Source organism: Cervus elaphus, chromosome 21 (genome assembly GCF_910594005.1).
Source record: "Cervus elaphus chromosome 21, mCerEla1.1, whole genome shotgun sequence".
In the NCBI taxonomy this organism is placed as follows: domain Eukaryota; kingdom Metazoa; phylum Chordata; class Mammalia; order Artiodactyla; family Cervidae; genus Cervus; species Cervus elaphus.
Window position 1 is genome coordinate 68429638 of NC_057835.1, and position 17677 is coordinate 68447314.

The following is a 17677-nucleotide window of genomic DNA, read 5'->3' on the forward strand; positions in this document are numbered from 1 at the left end:
ATAAGAGAACATCAGGAATTAAGACAAACTTGAAAATAATTTCTAAAAGATCTTAGGCAAAATTCTATTCAATTCTGCCCAGAAATACTGCACTTGTCCGTCCCACCACACTGAACAATGCTACCGTCTGACTGCTCATCACCCCTATCTTCTTCTAACATGTACCCATTGGCACAAGGCATCAGGATGAGAGAACGCAAGCCCTTCCTTCTTAACAAGGCTCAGGGTTTTCTCCAAGCACGTGAGAAGTACAGTAAAAGACCATGAAAAGGAGAGAAAGAATAAAACTAACACATAAAATTACAATTTTCTATCTGTTTTTCACTGCTTGACTTGGGCTCATCAGACACTGGCCATGCTCATTAGAAAGGTAAGCAATACATGATAGAACAAATGGTGATGAACAGTCAGTTTTCAGTTACCCACATGTGGTTAACTAGGGGGGACCTTTGCATCTAAGGCTGATTTCCTGGACTATCACCAAGACAAGATTTTTAAGTGTTACAGGGTAGACAGTTACTTTGTGCTATGATTTCAGGAGATCCTGAAATCCAAACTCTACATCTTCTCCAACCCCTTTCCCTGGGCCTTTCCATGGGACACAAAATTCCCACGTTATACACGCTAAGCCACTGACAGTCCTTCACGAGAAGGCAAACTCTACCAAGGATACAAAGCTGAAAGTGTTATCACCCTGTGGTAGGTTTTGTGGGTGATGCACGAGTGGGTTCATACACACTGGCTCAACATTCATTTCCCTTTCTTTTGAAAACAGAAACCTGGATTTGTCCTGGGAACCATCTCTTCTCCACACTCAGTCCACAGTTTGGGACAGACCACGAACCCTGGTTCTAGTCGTGAGCACCCTAGCTAGTGCTGACAAGAACAGGTCTATAGCCCTTCAGCACAATGAAAGGAGGCAAATGACTCCAGTCAAACTAATGTAAGCTTTCTTCAGGACTTTTGCCAGAAAAAAATTTCTCTCCATTTCTCTTTGCTGTTGTTCAGCTGCTAAGTCATGTCTGACTCATTGAGACCCCATGCGCTGCAGCACACCAGGCTTCCCTGTCCTTTACTATCTCCTGGAGTTTGTGCAAATTCATGTTCATTGAGTGGTGCTATCTAACCATTTCATCCTCTTACGCTCCCTTTTTTTCTTGTCTTCAATCTTTCTCAGCATCAGGGTCTTTTCCAATGAGTCAGTTCTTCGCATCAGGTGGTCAAAGTACTGGAGCTTCAGCTTCCGCATCAGTCCTTCCAATGAATATTCAGGGTTGATTTCCTTTAGGATTGACTGGCTTGATCTCCTTGCAGCCCAAGCGACTCAAGAATCTTCTCTAGCACCACAGTTCTCTTAGGATGCTAAAATGACAGAGCATAAGCCTGGATGCTATTAAGGCCTTTGGGAGACCATTTCTCAGTTTGGCCAGGAATGAAGCATACTGAAAAAAGTAGAGCCTTGTGAAGGAGAGGGTAACACCAGACATATGCTAGCAACCTGGATTCAGCCCCACAAAAGTGCTTTAGTTACAAGAGCCAAGACACTGCCCCCTTATTAAACCAGTCTCCCCAAGTTTCTGAAACTTGAAACTCCAAAAGTTCTGATTTATACATAGGTGCTGAGGCCCTAATCAGAATGCATGGTGGAGAAAAACACAGGCTACAGATTGGAAGGAAAAGAACAGAACTGGAGATCACAAAGATCTGGCTCTGTCCCTAAATACTTAACATTGGGCCACATCCCTTCATAAAAACAACGGGGGGCAGATGATAATGAACTCTAAGCTCCCTTTAAGCTTTGACATGTTATGATTACAGACATACTTCTGAGAGTGGAGAGAACTAAAGAAAGGCATACTTTGCAGGTTTGCAAAGGAGGCTTGTTGAGCTGAGCTGACAGGGACCCACAGGCCAGGAAGGTGGGTTGCTGACAGGAAAATGAATGATCGTGCAGATGAACTTCAATAACTTAATAATTTTGCCAGAACCAGACTATCAAAGATACACTTCTGAGTCAAAGTCGAGACCTGTGTGAACCATTCTGCTCCAGGAGTAAGGCTGCCCTAGAGGTGAGGAGAAGAAGGATGTGGCTGCCACACTGATGTGTGGCTGGGCCCTTTCTGCTCCAGTAAGTCCCTGCCTGCAGTGCCCTCCTCAATGAGCCCTTCCTGTCTAAAGCTCACCCGACCTTCAGTGCCCAGCTCAAGGCTCTTCTCCACGAAGCCTCCAGCATCATCACGTCACCCAGTGCTCTCTCTGTGGTCCTTCATCCTAGGTCCTTTGGTTTATGTTCCCCTCACTTAAAAATTTCTAATTGTGGATGGGCCTCTCGGCAATGATGGGAGACCCCAGGGGATGCCAGAGAAGACACCCCCCAGGGCACCCCCGTCCTCACTGACAGACGCTGGGTGAGAACTTAGGTTCCCAGCCCCCAGATTCAGGGCTCTCCCCTCCACATCCACCAACCACACCTACTGCTACCTTCTCCTACGCTTGTTGCCTTTTTACTGAATGTTCATTTCAATCTCCTTGCCCCTGAAACTTCTTCCTGAACCTCCTGTGTACGAGGCACTGTGTTAGGCTGCTTGAAAACATTTCTGTAATCATTGCAACTCTCCTGGAAGTACACATCACCAGTCCCATTTCACAGATGAGGCGCAGTAAGGCTGGGGGATTTGTCTGAGATCACAGAGCTAAGAATAGAAAGGTCTAGGATTTGAAATCAGGACTCTCTAGTTGTCAGGCCATTCCCCCCCCACCCCCCGCCCTGCCCCGCCCCGCCTCATCATTATCATCACCACCAACGCCACATTATCATTACTGGTTCTTAGCAAAGAGCAGCAATTTAAAGATACTACTTTAAATCCTCCCCGCCTTGCCATGTAGATATTCATCTTAACCAGATGAGGTTACTGCCTCCTGGAAGCCATCGCTGACCACCACCCCAAGCTGAGCTTAGCGTCCCTCCTGCGTCTTCTGTCCACTCCTGCCACCACGCTCCCTCTACTTTTAGCATTTAGCTACTGCCTTGAGAAGACCAGCTTTCTATCTCCTCCACTGAATTAGAAGCAACTTGAGAGACAATGCCTTGTCAGCGGCTTGAAAGTGAAAGTGTCAGTCGCTGAGTCGTGTCTGACTCTGTGCGACCCCACGGACTGTAGCCTGACAGGCTCCTCTGTTCATGGGACTTTCCAGGCAAGAACCCTGGAGTGAGGTTACCATTCCCTTCTCCAGGGGGGCTTCCTGACCCAGGGGTTGAACCCGCGTCTCTTGTGTGTCCTGCATTGTTAAGTGGCTTCTTTACCACTGACCCCACCTGGGAAGGGCTGCTTATTCAGTAAATGACTCTTGAATAAATCAGGTTGACAGACGTTCACAAGAGGCCTCTGCCGATGGTACAGCCCACTTTCCGTTTCGCCCTGGCCCCTCACTCCTTCCAGGAGGGCGCGTTCACTTTCAGGCAGAGCAAGAACAAGTGGCCCTGGCTGCCCAGCGCAGCAGCATCGGGGGGAAGTCATCGCCCTGTGACACTTGGGTGCACACTTGGCGTTTTCTCACCCGGCGTGGTATTCGTGACTTTGCTGGGGCCTAGTCAAAGCCAGATCCAAGCTACTTCCCAGAGACAGACGGCAGAAGGGCATGACATCCACCACACCTTCCAAATCACCGATTCCTGTGGCAAGAGTGTTTGGGTGACTCTCTGCAAACATCCAGTGGTCCTCACTGAGCCATGCGGAAGGACTCTACAACCTGAACGAGTGGGCAAAAATCATCTCTTTTATCTCTTGTGGCAATCTGTAAAGAATAAATCAATCAGCAATCAGTGAGAAATCAGTGGCTGCTGGAGGGGGGTGAGAACACTCAGAAAAGCCTTGACACCCTCTCCCAGGCGTTCAGAGTCACAGCATTAAACCCTTACTCTACAGACACCTTGGAGAAAGAAATGGCAACCCACTCCAGTGTTCTTGCCTGGAGAATCCCAGGGACGGGGGAGCCTGGTGGGCTGCCGTCTATGGGGTCGCGCAGAGTCGGACACGACTGAAGTGACTTAGCAGCAGCAGCAGCTACAGACACCTCCTTCAGAAAAGGCCTTGACACCCTCTCCCAGGCGTTCAGAGTCACAGCATTAAACCCTTACTCTACAGACGCCTCCTTTCACCGCAAGCAGACAGACACTGAACCAGCACTCGCTGCAGACCTATTTAGAAATAAGCTCCCTCCTGGCTGCTGCAGAGATGATTGTGAACAAATGGAACCTGGCGTCACAGAGAAACTCTTAGCTGGGAGAGGCTGCTCGTCAGGCTGTTTGTGCTCGCTGGAGTCAAGGCACGGGCGATTACTTTATCAAGTAGGTGAATGATTCTTTGGAAAAGCAGGACCAAGGAGGGGCTGGACCAAGACAGTACGTCACCCCTTTGTATCTACAGGGGGCTTGTCTTTTTCTGATCTTTTTTGTGGTTTTCTAAAATGTTTGAATTTCTTTTAGAATTCAAAATAAGTTTTGAAAAAAGAAACATTGAGACCAATTAGGGAGTGGGGCATTAAAAAAATACAGAATAAAAAAATAATAATCTCAAGTTTCCTCTCCAGGGATGTTACTGATTGGTTAGAGAGAAAGAATCCACAGAGAACCACAAATATCATTTCAAGGCAAGAGGACTAAACTAACACCAGAAAGACCTTGGTGTACGAAACCAAGGTCTAAGACCTTTCATTACACTAAGATAAAGCCTGGTCCCTCTTCTCCTCTCAGGTCTAGCAAATGAGGCACTTCTATTTGGAGCAGTTTTGCTCACAGGACTCTTTTTGGAGCTAGGAGAAATAGGGTGTGTGGGGTCAAGGAGAGGGAAGAGCAGTCGTTCTAAAGGCTAATCCCAGGGCTCAGTGACGTAAAGATCTGGAACAGCTGTCTGAGCTTGGGACAGGCACTCCAGCCGAAGAAAGGGAGGACCAACTGAAGCAGGCTAAGCCCACGGCAGCCTCCTCTGCGTTTCTCCTGATGAGCCTACTCCTTCTCTGAAGGCCGAGTGTCACCCAGTCTAGGCGATCACAGAAGTGAAGTGTTACTTCCTCAGTTGTGTCCGACTCTTTGCAATCCCATGGACTGCAGCCCGCCAGACTCCTCTGTCTATGGGAATCTCCAGGCAAGAACACTAGAGTGGGTTGCCATTTCCTTCTCCGGGGGATCTTCCTGACCCAGGGATCGAACCTGGGTCTCCCGCACAGCAGGCGCTTTCTTTACCGTCTGAGCCACCAGTGAAGGCGATCACAAGTTGGGAGATAAAACAGGAGCAAAGAAAAAGTGGGACTATAATAAAAATGAACAAAAAAACCCCAACAGTTTTGTGGAAACTGCATGGCAATTTCTCTGGGGTTACCATAAAACTCTAGGAGCAAAACTTCGCTTTTGCCAAAACATCTTCAGATAAGCAGGGAATGTGTGTGTCCTTTGTGGCACAACAGAGAAGCTAAAGAGAAGTAAAAAGAAGAGAAGCCGACAGTGAAGTCATTTTTACCTGTTTCGTGTTTGAAGCCAGCATGGCGGTAAGGCAGAAAGGTCTGATCAGCAATTGCTGAACATAGGTGAATAGCCTTGATCCCTGGAATACTCTATAAGTGAAAGTCGGTCACCTCCTAGCCAACACCATGATCACTGCTTCGATGAGTCCTTTGTAGGGAAGAGGGGGAGGGACTGTGTCTGTGACCTTTGGTGAGCAAACTGCCACCGATAGAAAAGGGAGAAAGTGCACTCCTGGTTTTTTTCTTGTCCCTCTGCCCTGGATGCTCATTACTGCTTGGGGACCACCCTCAGGGACTGACGCAAAGCAGGCTATGAGACTCAGCACCGTGATGTCGATCTTACCACGTGAACGTCTTTCTAGGGGACAAACATCTCCCTCCTCCCTCGGGGCTGATGGACACAAGTCCAAGGAGAAATAAATCTGTCTGACATTCTAACTGCCCAGAAGAATTCTTTCCTTATCTTGGGATGCAGCCAGCTATACCAATCTCCATTCCTACCCTTTGGCCAGGTGGCCAGACAGCACATCTGCTGTGGTCCTGTGAAGGGAGCTGGCATGGTCCCCTGTATCCTGCACATCTGAAAAGTCATCATTGGGAACCAGGAGGGCAGTGACGGCTTTGCCTCTAACCACTGGGAAATGGCTGCATGCAAGATATGCCTCTGGTGAAACTAAAAATCCCCAAAGAATACCATCTTTTACTGCCAGAGATAGAACTTTTTGGTAATTGTGTTTGAGAGGGTCCGACTTACACTTTAGAAACAGCTAGGCAAAGATCCAATCTCTGAAACAGCAATTCTATAGACTTCAATGGGGGACCAGGAGGTGAGAGAGATTCTCTATTCTGAACAAACTCTGCACAAGTGAACAGGATTAACATTTCAGTATGTCCAAAAAGAAAATCACTCTGTGTAACTTAAAAATGTAAGAGTTCTCTTAAGTCCTCACCCAGTGAAGATCTAAGGAGTTCCAATTGCTAGCCATCTGCTGGGCCAAAAGAAGTACGTGTCCCTCTTTGCTCTGTGACTCGATGTATTCGATTTCTTGATGTTGGGCTCATGTGAAGCTGAGGGATCTTAAGGAGAGACGATAACACTATACTTTCCCTGTTCATTTCTGTTGTCATAGAAACCTCTACCGTTTTTGAATATGTTTCAGGAATCCTGTGTCTCCCTCTTGATCTGGTAGCAGTGACATTTGGGAAGGACCAGCGCCCTCCTCTTGGTTTTTGACTGCGCTAGCTGGGGATGTTTCCTGATTTACCTCCTGACCTGAACACAGCGCCCCTTGAGTACTCAGCACACAGAAAAGGCTGTTTTCAAAGCAACTCGTGAAGAAACTTTTGTCTCTGAGACACAGACCTAAAGTGGATTCTCTACCTACGTTTTTCAGTGGATGCTTTCAGCTGGGAGCGAGCACAAGTGATCATATTTGAGTACAATCCACTTGTGTGTTTATACACACACTCCTGAAAATAAAAAAATAGAGTGAAAGCACATTTTCAACCCAAACCCAAAAGGCAGATGTAAGAAAAAATTAAGCATGTTTCAGAGAGTCAGAACTGGAGAGAAGCCAAGCTTTGAACCAGGCTGAAGAAAACGGCAGGAATATCCTCTTGGATTTCTGAAATAAGCCACAGCAGGATAACCTGAGAAGGGACTGCATTCCAATTCTCTAGGATCTGAACTGAGAAACTGACATTCGAGGAAGCATACAAGAAAGCCTAGAAAGAACAGTTTTGTTTCCTCTCATTAAGCGGGTCAAAATAGCCCCGGGCACAACCTCTTTACAGCATGACATGCCATGTTCAAAGAAAGCAAAACATCCTACAACCAGTGCCCGTTTGGTATATGAAGCAGGGCACCCAAAGTCGGTGCTCTGTGACAACCTGGGGTGGGGGGTAGCGTGGTGGGGGTAGTCGGGGGGGGGTTCAGGATGGAGGGGACACATGTATACCTATGGCCGATTCATACTGATGTATGGCAAAAACCATCACAATGTTGTAAAGTAATTCTCCAATTAAAATAAATTTTAAAAATACTATGTAAAACACAAGTTAACTAGGAGTAGGATTCAAAACAGAATGGTTTTCCCAGACCCATGTATTTGGTGAGCTTTCTATGTCAGTACCTACAGTTCCACTTTTCTCAATCCCTGCAGAGCGTTCCTTAATAAGGATATATTATAATTACACAACTTCTATGGAAAAAATAAATCCTACCTGCTGCATTCCTTCCACCCAACACAATAGGTTGCTTCAGTAAGGCGTTCCTCGTGGGAACAAAATGAATGTTACACATTTTTATTTCTTTGCCTTGGAAAGGTTCTCCTTAGGAAGTCTTACTCCCCTATCCTTGTCCAATTAACAAAGAAAGCAAGCATCTGGGATTTTAAGCTATCACTCACTTATATCAGAACAATCTTCCACCATTCAAAAGTCTGCTCATGCTCTAAGATAAATGCTTGCTAAAAGTTGCTTAGAAAGTCACGCCCCATCTGTGGGAGAAGGCGAGGGTGAGATGATTTGAGAGAATAGCACTGAAACATGTATATTACCATATGTGAAATAGATCACCAGTCCAAGTTTGATGCATGAGACAGGGCACTCATGATGCAAGGTTGGTGCACTGGGATGGCCCTGGGGGATGGGATGGGAAGGGAGGTGGGAGGGGGGTGCAGGATGGGGGACACATGTACACCCGTGGCTGATTCATTTCGGTGTATGGCAGAAGCCACTACAGTATTGTGGAGTAATTGGCCTTCAATTAAAATAAATAAATAAATTTAAAAAAATACAGTTGGATCTTAAAAAAAAAAAAAGAAAGTCATGCTCCAGAATGAGGATGGAAGGGGAGAGAGTCCTCTCACTGGGAATAGAGTATAGGAAACACACGGGTTTTGAAATCATTCACAATTCCTTGAAAGTGACCTGGACTGAAGAGTCTGGGTTTTGTTTGTTTCCAGACTGAACAGAAAGCCTTCAGGCCCGGGACTCCTCAAATTAAAAATCAGACACCAGTCCAAGCAAATTGTTTCTTCTGACTTGCTGCCCTCGGATGTGTAGTATTATCTGCCTTCATCGGGGTCTGAACTTCAGGAGCCCATCTTGCAAGCAGCTTTCAGCCACGAACCAAGTGAAGAGACTTCTGCTTTTCAGCGGGAGTCGCTGACGTGGAGGGCCTGGCGGCTCTTCAGAGCGCAGCCTGGGCGGCTGCGGTCTAAACACTGGGCCGTGTGCTTTCTGCTCGGGAACCATCGGGCACAGAGGGAAACTGCTTAACTGTGTCCGCCTGTTCAGAATACCGACGTCAGGAGAAGCTGATTAAGAGGCCCGTAGCTGCCAAAAGATCAACATCTGATAAACACGCATCACCCACAGATCACTAGGCTGTGTCTCTGCTGCTCCACACAAGGCCAGCACCTCTCTTTCTCTCTCGTGCAATCCTATCTTAAACCAAGACCTAATTTTTGGCTGATTCTTAATTCAAAGTAGGCAGGCACTAGACAGCACATACAAATGAAACATTAACCCCTGAATATTGAATTTCCTGACAACTGATTTATGCTACCATGCCAATGTTAACTTCATTTAATTTAATTGCTTTGGTTTACCTTCTTTTCAAAAGCACAAAGGAGGGAAGGTTATTAGTGCATAAATGCGCCAGGGTCTGGAACTCAAAGAGCATTTTCCTCTCACTCCCTGTCTTAGAGATGTTAGAAAATGCTTCCTGAGAATAAGAGATGGGTACAGTCAACCCACAAAATGAACTGAGTAATTAGTTGGTTGTAAAACATCATGATGAACTTGAGCTGTGCAGCGCTTGCTGGACCGGCCCTGCATATTTTCACTGCCTGTGTCTGTTCTAAGGTCGATGCGGCTGCAGAGGGTGCAGCTCTGTCTTGGCATGACGTATACCATGGGACAGGGCAGAGCAGGGTAGAGGAATAAGCCAGGATTCATCACCAGAACGCAAATTTCATTGCACTGAGAAACTCAGTTAGAAGGAATTCAGATCATCTTGGGGCTGGGTTTATTTGAAGGAAACAAGAACCTGAGGTCAAAGAGAGGATGATGGTGGAAACATCTTAGCTAGGCTGGTGTCTGGAGTATAAAATGCCTCTCTGACATGTTTCTAACTTGGGGGAAGTGGAACCTTGTTCTGGTACCCAGTAAAGTGTCCCCGGAACCCCTGACTTTCCCTCTGATGGGATGGCATAGAGTTTCAACACTTCTCCAGCACTGGTTCTTTCACGGCTGCTCATCTCCAGTGCCCTGGTGCCAACGCCATCACACGACACTTCCCTGAGTACCATTCTCCTGACATCTTCCAACACAAATCCTTGGGATGCACAATAGGAATGGAGCCACCAGAGCGCCAAGTCTCAGCAGCCTGCCTTCCTCTCCTTGAGAAAGCCTTGGGAACCCATTTAAGGCTAGTGTGACCCAGACCGGCCTTTAATGTACTTTGTTTCCCAGAAAAACCTTCAGTGTTAGGGAACTGGTATGATCAAGCACTTCTGGACCAAGGTTCTCCTGGGAGACCCCAGCTGGCTGCTGGCATCATGGGGAATAATCAAAGGAGAGGCAATCTTGACCATCTTTCCCTCTCCCCAAAGTATCAAAAGTCAGCTATCTTAATCATTTAGCCTGGTTTCATTTAGAGACATAGAGTGACCCAGAAGGAACTCTGAGAAGTGACCCAAGACACTGCCCTCGGTCCTCAAGGCAGTATATAAATGGAGTCACATGAAAGTATGTCCTATTTAAAGTTTCAAGAAAAGATTCCACAGCCTCACACGGTAAACTGTTCCCAAAGTTTTACAGTCATAACATAAATTTCTCATGTTGTAGCTTAAGTCCATGTGGTCTCCTAGTGTTCAAGCCTAGACAGTTTTTTATATAAGAAATGTGGCATATTAAAACAAAGCAGAATTTATTTATAGAAATGAAAACTGACTTTCTAATCTTCCTAAGAATCTGTACTTTTACTTCCAATGAGGTAACCCAGTGTCCCATACGTAGTAGGCATTCCTTAAATTTTTTTGAATGCATTATTTAAACATTAAAAAAAAAAAAACTGGGGGAAGATTTTTTTTCCCCTAAAGTGGTAGAAAGAGGAAAAACACTGTGAAGCTACAAAGAGACAGACTTGGATATAAACTGTTCAGAGCTGTCCAAAGATGCAGGAGGATGGGACGACAGAGGATGAGATGGTTGGATGGCATCACCAACTCGATGGACACGTGTTTGAGTAAACGCCGGGAGTTGGTGATGGACAGGGAGGCCTGGCGTGCTGCAGTCCATGGGGTCGCAAAGAGTCAGACACAACTCAGCAACTGAACTGAAACTGTCCAAAGATGGATTAGCCTATAGTGGGGAATGAGTTCCCTGCCACTGAGGGTATTCAAGCTGGACAACCAGAATGCTGTCAGAGGTATCTGGGAACTGGAAGAGTGGCTGGTTTAGTTCATCCTCAAAGTACTTTGATTCAGACAAAAAGGGGCAATTACAACTGACTCCAAGAGTTATAATCAAGGTTTTCTGGGTCTTCAGAGAAGGGAGCAAAGCCATGCAGGTAGGATGGCGGTCCTCCATCTTGGCTGTGCATTGTAACCACCTGAATTAATATCTAGAAATTATCTATCTTAAATATCTAGAAAGCCTGAATCCCACCCCTAGCAGCTCTGATATAAATAATCTTGAGAGTAGCCCGGGGCGGGGGAAGATTTTGACAGCTCCCCAACTGCATCCAAATATAAGAAGCACTGAATTAGAAGAAACTAAAGAAAATTCATTACAGAAAGAGAAATTATGTCTGAGCCTTAAACACTGGACAAGATTTGAATAAGCAGAGAGAAAAAGAGAGAAATTTCTGATATAACTGGGTATGTGTTTGATAAACATGTTATAAATAACATGCTATATAAAACATGTGTTTATGCTCTATACAGCAACCATAAACAAATACCAAAAGAAGGTTAATTTACTAATTTTTGCGAGAGTTTATGGGTATTTGTTCTGAGATATTAATTCCAAATGAATTTCTTTCAAGCATTCAATAATATTTCCCCTATATTAGTTACAATTACGTTTGTCCTCAGCCCAGTGATGTGTAGTGTAGAAAAGATTAAACAAAAGGGGAGGCTGCATTTTAAAAAAATGACAAGGACAATTCAATTATAAAAGATTAGTAAAAATCTTTTCTCTGATACTTGAAAGTATTAATAACCACAGAAGTTTCTTTATAATTTAATTAATTCAATGGTGCCTGGTAAATTAAGCCCACCAAACTGAGCACACAGCAGTCAGTCATTGTATCTAGTCTGGTGTTACATCCATCTTTTCTTCTCTGAAAGGCAGGCTGAATCAGATATTTCTCTCCCAACTTTCCATGTATAGTGTCTGCTTACTAATACACAATAATTGGAGAGTGAATGGGTAATAAAACAAACTGCATTAGCCATTAAAAGAGTTATGCTACATAGATGTAATCATTCTTTGTAAAAAAAAAATCATTGCATGATAGTTGTGAAATATTCTTTTCAAATGATAGATAATAAATCAAATGGGCATGATTAATATCAGCACAGGGAAACTTGCAGTGGTGCTTTCGGTTGCAATATTTTTCTTGTCTGCATAAATCTGCTGAAAAGAGCTTGTAGAGAAAAGGAAAGCTATATATATTCAGGAAATGAGTAAGTCCAGTTCTAAACATAGGGCCGTGTTTCTGTACACGAAATAGAGTAAATGCCCACTCTGGTAAACTTTAACTGGAAGATGGAAGTCTCATGCGTTCCTATTTCAGGCAGTTAGGATGGACGCAGATGTATGGCAACCTCATGTCATGGCCTCTGGGCCCACCTCTGGGCTTGCCTGAAGCCTTGGTGAGCAGAACCCCTGCACACCTCTGTTCTCTGCTTTTATACCCAAGGACTTTGTCTGGCATTACAAGTCTACTGGGAGGGAGTCCCGAAACATGTCAGGGATTTAACGCTCCCAACGCCCTCCGGGTGATTCTCAACCAGTGAGGGCGAGAGTCAGTGGATAAGTCTCTCAGCTTCCCCATCTTTCAGTGGGACAATTCTGAAGTGTGCTCTACAAAGTTTATGAAAAGACTCCCAGCAGGACTGAGCCCACTTGCCCATAGCAATTACCTGCATCTCAATTACCCACGTCTTAATGCATCCTTTACTGTTTTTTCCTCTTTCTTTCTCCTTTACTTCACTTTGGCTTCCTTGAGTCACCTATCAAATAAACTACCAGCACCCTCCAATTCTTTATTATAGGTTCTGCTTTTGAAGAATCAAACTGCAAGCAGAGCATGCAACCTTTCATTGTCTTCCTAGGCTGGCCAGAAAAACAACGCTTTGAGAATATGCCTTGCATGTACATAGTAGTTGACAAATGATGGATGGGTGGATGATTAGATGGAGGAACAGATGCAAAGACGGATGGATAGATCCACAGATGGATGAATGGACCAACAAAAGTATGTTACTGGGGACAACAGAAAAAATATAAAGTTAATACTGGAGCCATGGGGAATAACATTTGAAGGAAAGAGAAACAGAAGTTGAAGAAGGAGACTGTATTATTCCCATTGGCCGGGTTCCAGGATCCAGTTGAATGATTCTGATGGAAGAGCAGTGCCAGTGTAAGAGGAGAAGGAAGCACTTCATGGGCACAGCTTAGAGGTTTATCCATTGACTCTTGTCCTCTTTGGTTGATAGTTAACTCGGGGACGTCAAAAAGACACTCTCTCTGGATGCCTAGACCACCATATGCTTAACTATATAGCCACTGATGATTCAAGTTCATATTTTACACCATTTTCTTACACTTGACTGCTTCATAATCTTAATAGTGTTAGTTTAATATTTAATGCATTTCTTTTAACCTCCAGATTAGAATTCTGATTCCAGAGAGATGATATGCTAAATAAATCAAGTGAGGATAATATAGAGGCCAAGAGAATAAAGACTATCAGAACGTTAATCTGGTTAAGCGCGCCTTGTGCCACTAAGAGGGCTGCTATGATCTTGCCTGAGAAATTCTTATCCCTATAGCTGAGTCTTGGCTAAGAAGGCTTCAGCATTCAGTGGCAATGGCTCATGGAGATATCAACGAAGAGTTTGCAGCCTGCTACCTTCTACCTAGTTCTGGCCCAAGGAAACATGGAGCCGCTCTGGTAGAGGTAGGTCCTATCCCTACAGGGAGTTTATCCTCATTGAGACATATGGGAATGGACTGAGGGGAAGGTCGATGTTAAGGAGTGGTCTCAACTGCACAGCCCTGCCACTACTTTGATTTTGGAGGTCAGCTAATCCTACGGGATGAATCATATAATCAAGCACCTAAGGACTGTTCTGACCCTGCCTAGGGCACTCTGAGCCCTCTGCATACCATGAGGTAATCTAGTCAACACCACCCATGAATGCATTCATTCAAAGACATTGGCTTTTCAAGCACATTACGGTCTTGGTAAGTATTCACAGGTTTCCCTGGTGGCTCAGATGGTAAACAGTCCACGTGAAATGCAGGAGACCCGGGTTCAATTCCTGGGTTGGGAAGATCCCCTGGAGAAGGGAATGGCAACCCACTCCAGTATTCTTGCCTGGAGAATTCCATGGACAGAGGATCCTGGTAGGCTACAATTCATGGGGTCGCAGAGTCGGACACAACTGAGTGACTAACACAAACACTAAGTACTCACTTTTTAAAAGGAGTCTCTGCACTGGAGGTATTTGGTGAAAATTATGATAGATAAGTAACACTGTCTTATTTTTTATCTTTTTATTTATTTGGCTGTTCCAGGTCATAGTTGTGGCATGCAGGATCTTCGGTCTTCATTGAAGCATGCAGGACCTTTAGTTGTGGCATGTGGATCTAGTACCCTGACCAGGGATTGAACCCAGGCTTCCGGCATTAGAAGCGCAGAGTCTTCACAACTGGACCACCAGGGAGGTTCCATATTGTCCTATTTAATCAGAAAAGCATGCAATATCTAAAAGTCTTTCAGGTTCAGAGAGACATTGAATCAAAAATTGTAATAAATTTTTAATTCTTTTAAAACAAAACCCTGTTGCAAAGACTCGTGAAGAACAGGAAAACAATAAAATTATCCCTGCCTCCTGTTACAGCCACTGGTCAGTCTCCAATCCTGTTTGGCAGCTCAGGTTGAGTACATGGAATTCACAGCAGTCTAGACCTTTCCAAAAGGAAAAAGGGAAACAAATTAGGGGGTTAATCCTTGCTGTCTGATGAACTCCCACTGTCCGAATCACATGCTGCTGAACAAACAGATTTAAAGCCTCTGTTTGCAAAAGCATTTTGATTATCATCCAAAGTTGTTATTTTTTTCCCACCAAACTCACTACTTATGTCATCTTGTAAAACAGACAGTTGGGAAAGTATTAAGGGTTGATCCTGCTTAGGAAAATGGGTTGTCATAGTTACTGTTTTATAAATATGGGCTCTGGACCAATTCCAATACTGATGACAGTTAGGAAACATCTTTCTAATTACATGGCCAGAGAATTAAAGTTACATACTTTGTGTTGTCTCACAAGAAAAACAAAGGTCTCTGAAATTTAAAATTTTAGTTTAATTTTAAAAACATGCTTGAAAAAAATAACTGCTACTGTTAGGGGTAAATAGAAGCAGTCTCCATTTCTTGAAGTAAGATTTTTAGTAAAAAATAAATAAATAATACACAAAGGCTCCTTTTAAATTGTTGTATAAAAATAATAGAGAAGAAATCCCAAATCAAAGTTGTTACTTGAATGTCCTATCTATTCACCTTCTCCCCCAAGATACTTCCACATCTGAGCAAAGAGTTATAATAACTTTAATTATGAATGACTATGACAGCAAACTAAGATTGTATAAGACCAATAATATCAGATTATTTACTATATTATTTTGAGGCACACTTCAAATTGCTGTAGAAATCTTTCTGAAAATGAAGGAGAATGTTAGAAGTTTAATTTTGGGGTGGGAGGAGGTATACTTTCAACACAGCAAAGAAGTGACCATGTAATCTCAGGTGACCATGTAATCTCACAGAAAGGAGAAACGTCCTTGACTCAAAGACCACAGTTTTCTACTCAGCCACACTCCTCCATGCACACACATGACGTCCTACTTCAAAAGCTGAGGTCCAGACTCGGGCCTCCCAACAGGTGCTCATCACATAGCTGTGGAATGAATGAACAACTAAGAGCTGATCTACCCATACAAAGGCGTCAAATCAAAACAGAAACAGAACAATGAGAAGACAACGAAGAATGGGAAAAAATAATTGCAAAGGCAGCAATTGACAAAGGATTAATCTCCAAAATATATAAGTGGCTCATACAGCTCAATATCAGAAAAACAAACAACCCAATCAAAAAATGGGCAGAAGACCTATACAGACATTTCTCCAAAGAAGACATATAGGTGGCCAATAAACACATGAAAAGATGCTCAACATCGCTGATTATTAGAGAAATGCAAATCAAAACCACAATGAGGTATCACCTCACACCAGTCAGAGTGGCCATCATCAAAAAAATCTACAAACAATAAATGCTGGAGAGGATGTGGACAAAAGGGTACCCTTTTGCACTGTTCGTAGGAATGTAAACTGATACAGCCATTATGGAACACAGGATGGAGGTTTCTTAAAAAACTAGGAATAAATCTACCATATGACCCAGCAATCCCACTACTGAGCATACACCCTGAGAAAACCACAACTCTAAAAGACACATGCACCCCCATGTTCACTGCAGCACTACTTACAATAGCCAGTACATGGAAGCAACCTAAATGTCCATCGACAGATGAATGACTAAAGAAGCTGTGGTACAATTATACAACAGAGTATTACTCAGCCATAAAAAAGGAACAAATTTCCATCAGTTGTAGTGAGGTGGATGAACATGGAGCCTCTTATACAGAATGAAATAAGTCAGAAAGAGAAAAACAAGAATTGTATATTAATGCATATATATATGGAATCTAGAAAACGGTATTGATGAGCTAGTAGAGAACAGATTTGAGGACACAGTTGGGGGAAAGTGAGGGTGGGGTGAACTGAGAAAGTAGCACTGACATATATTCACTATCATGTGTAAAACAGTTAGTGGGAAGTTGCTAAATAACACAGGGAGTCTAGCCTGGCGCTCTGTAATAACCTAGAGGGGGCCGGATGGAGGGGCAGGAGGGAGGCTTAGGAGAGAAGATATATATATTTATGCACCAGAAAAACACAAAATTGTAAAGCAATTTTTCACCAATTAAAAAATAGATTAAAAAAAGGTATGTCAATATTCCACTCTTCACTTTCAGTGGAATAATGATAGAAAATTTAAAGGTATTGGATTCTGGAAGCTGAGTAATAAATAAAAATATTCTTTTCAGATTTGGCAAGTTTGCTATTTTCTTCATCCCAGCATTAGGCAGAAATCTGCAGTCACCAGTGATCACGCGCCAGAGTTAACCTGTCAAAACTCTCTAATAACAAATCCGGTGTACAGACTCCACTGGGAAGAAACAGATGCACACTGTACACTCAGGGTGATGGGGAAAAGAGGAGGAGATGTGAAATGAAAAGCTTCACTTCCGCCGGCCCCCTGAACAGCTCTGTGTTTGCAGAGATTCTCTGAAGGCCCAAACACTTCATCTGTAAAATGGAGTAAATAATAACACTTATTTTAAGGGCTGGGCAAGATTCAAATGATGTGTGTGACAGGTGCTTTATAAACTATAAGGAATAAAATAAAATCCGAAATTCCAGAGTGAATTTTTCTCCTCAATGCCAGCTGTGGCAGTCAGCTAGGACTGCCATAACACAACACCACAGAGTAGGTGGCTTAACGGAAATTTTTTTTTTCTCACTTTTTCTCACAGGCTGCGAGTGTAAGATCAAGGTGCAAACAGGTTGGATTCCTCCTGAGGCCAGTCTCCTTGGCTTGTAAGATGGTCTCCTTTTATCTCGTCACACGACTGTTCCTCTGTGATCACCCACTCCTGGTCTCTCTGTGCCTGTCTGTATGTCTTCTTAGAAGGACATCAATTAGATTAGGGCTCACCCTAAAGGCCTCATTTTAGCTGAATCACCTCTTTAAAGACCCAGTCTCTAAATACGTTCACTTTCCGAAGTACTAGA

General features: G+C 43.8%; 1 protein-coding gene across 6 annotated transcripts in view; it reads right to left on the minus strand.

Annotated features, from left to right (window-relative positions):
* Positions 1-17677, minus strand: part of CPQ (carboxypeptidase Q) — a 529074-nt gene that overhangs the window by 212111 nt on the left and 299286 nt on the right. The gene's annotated exons all lie outside the window — the stretch shown is intronic.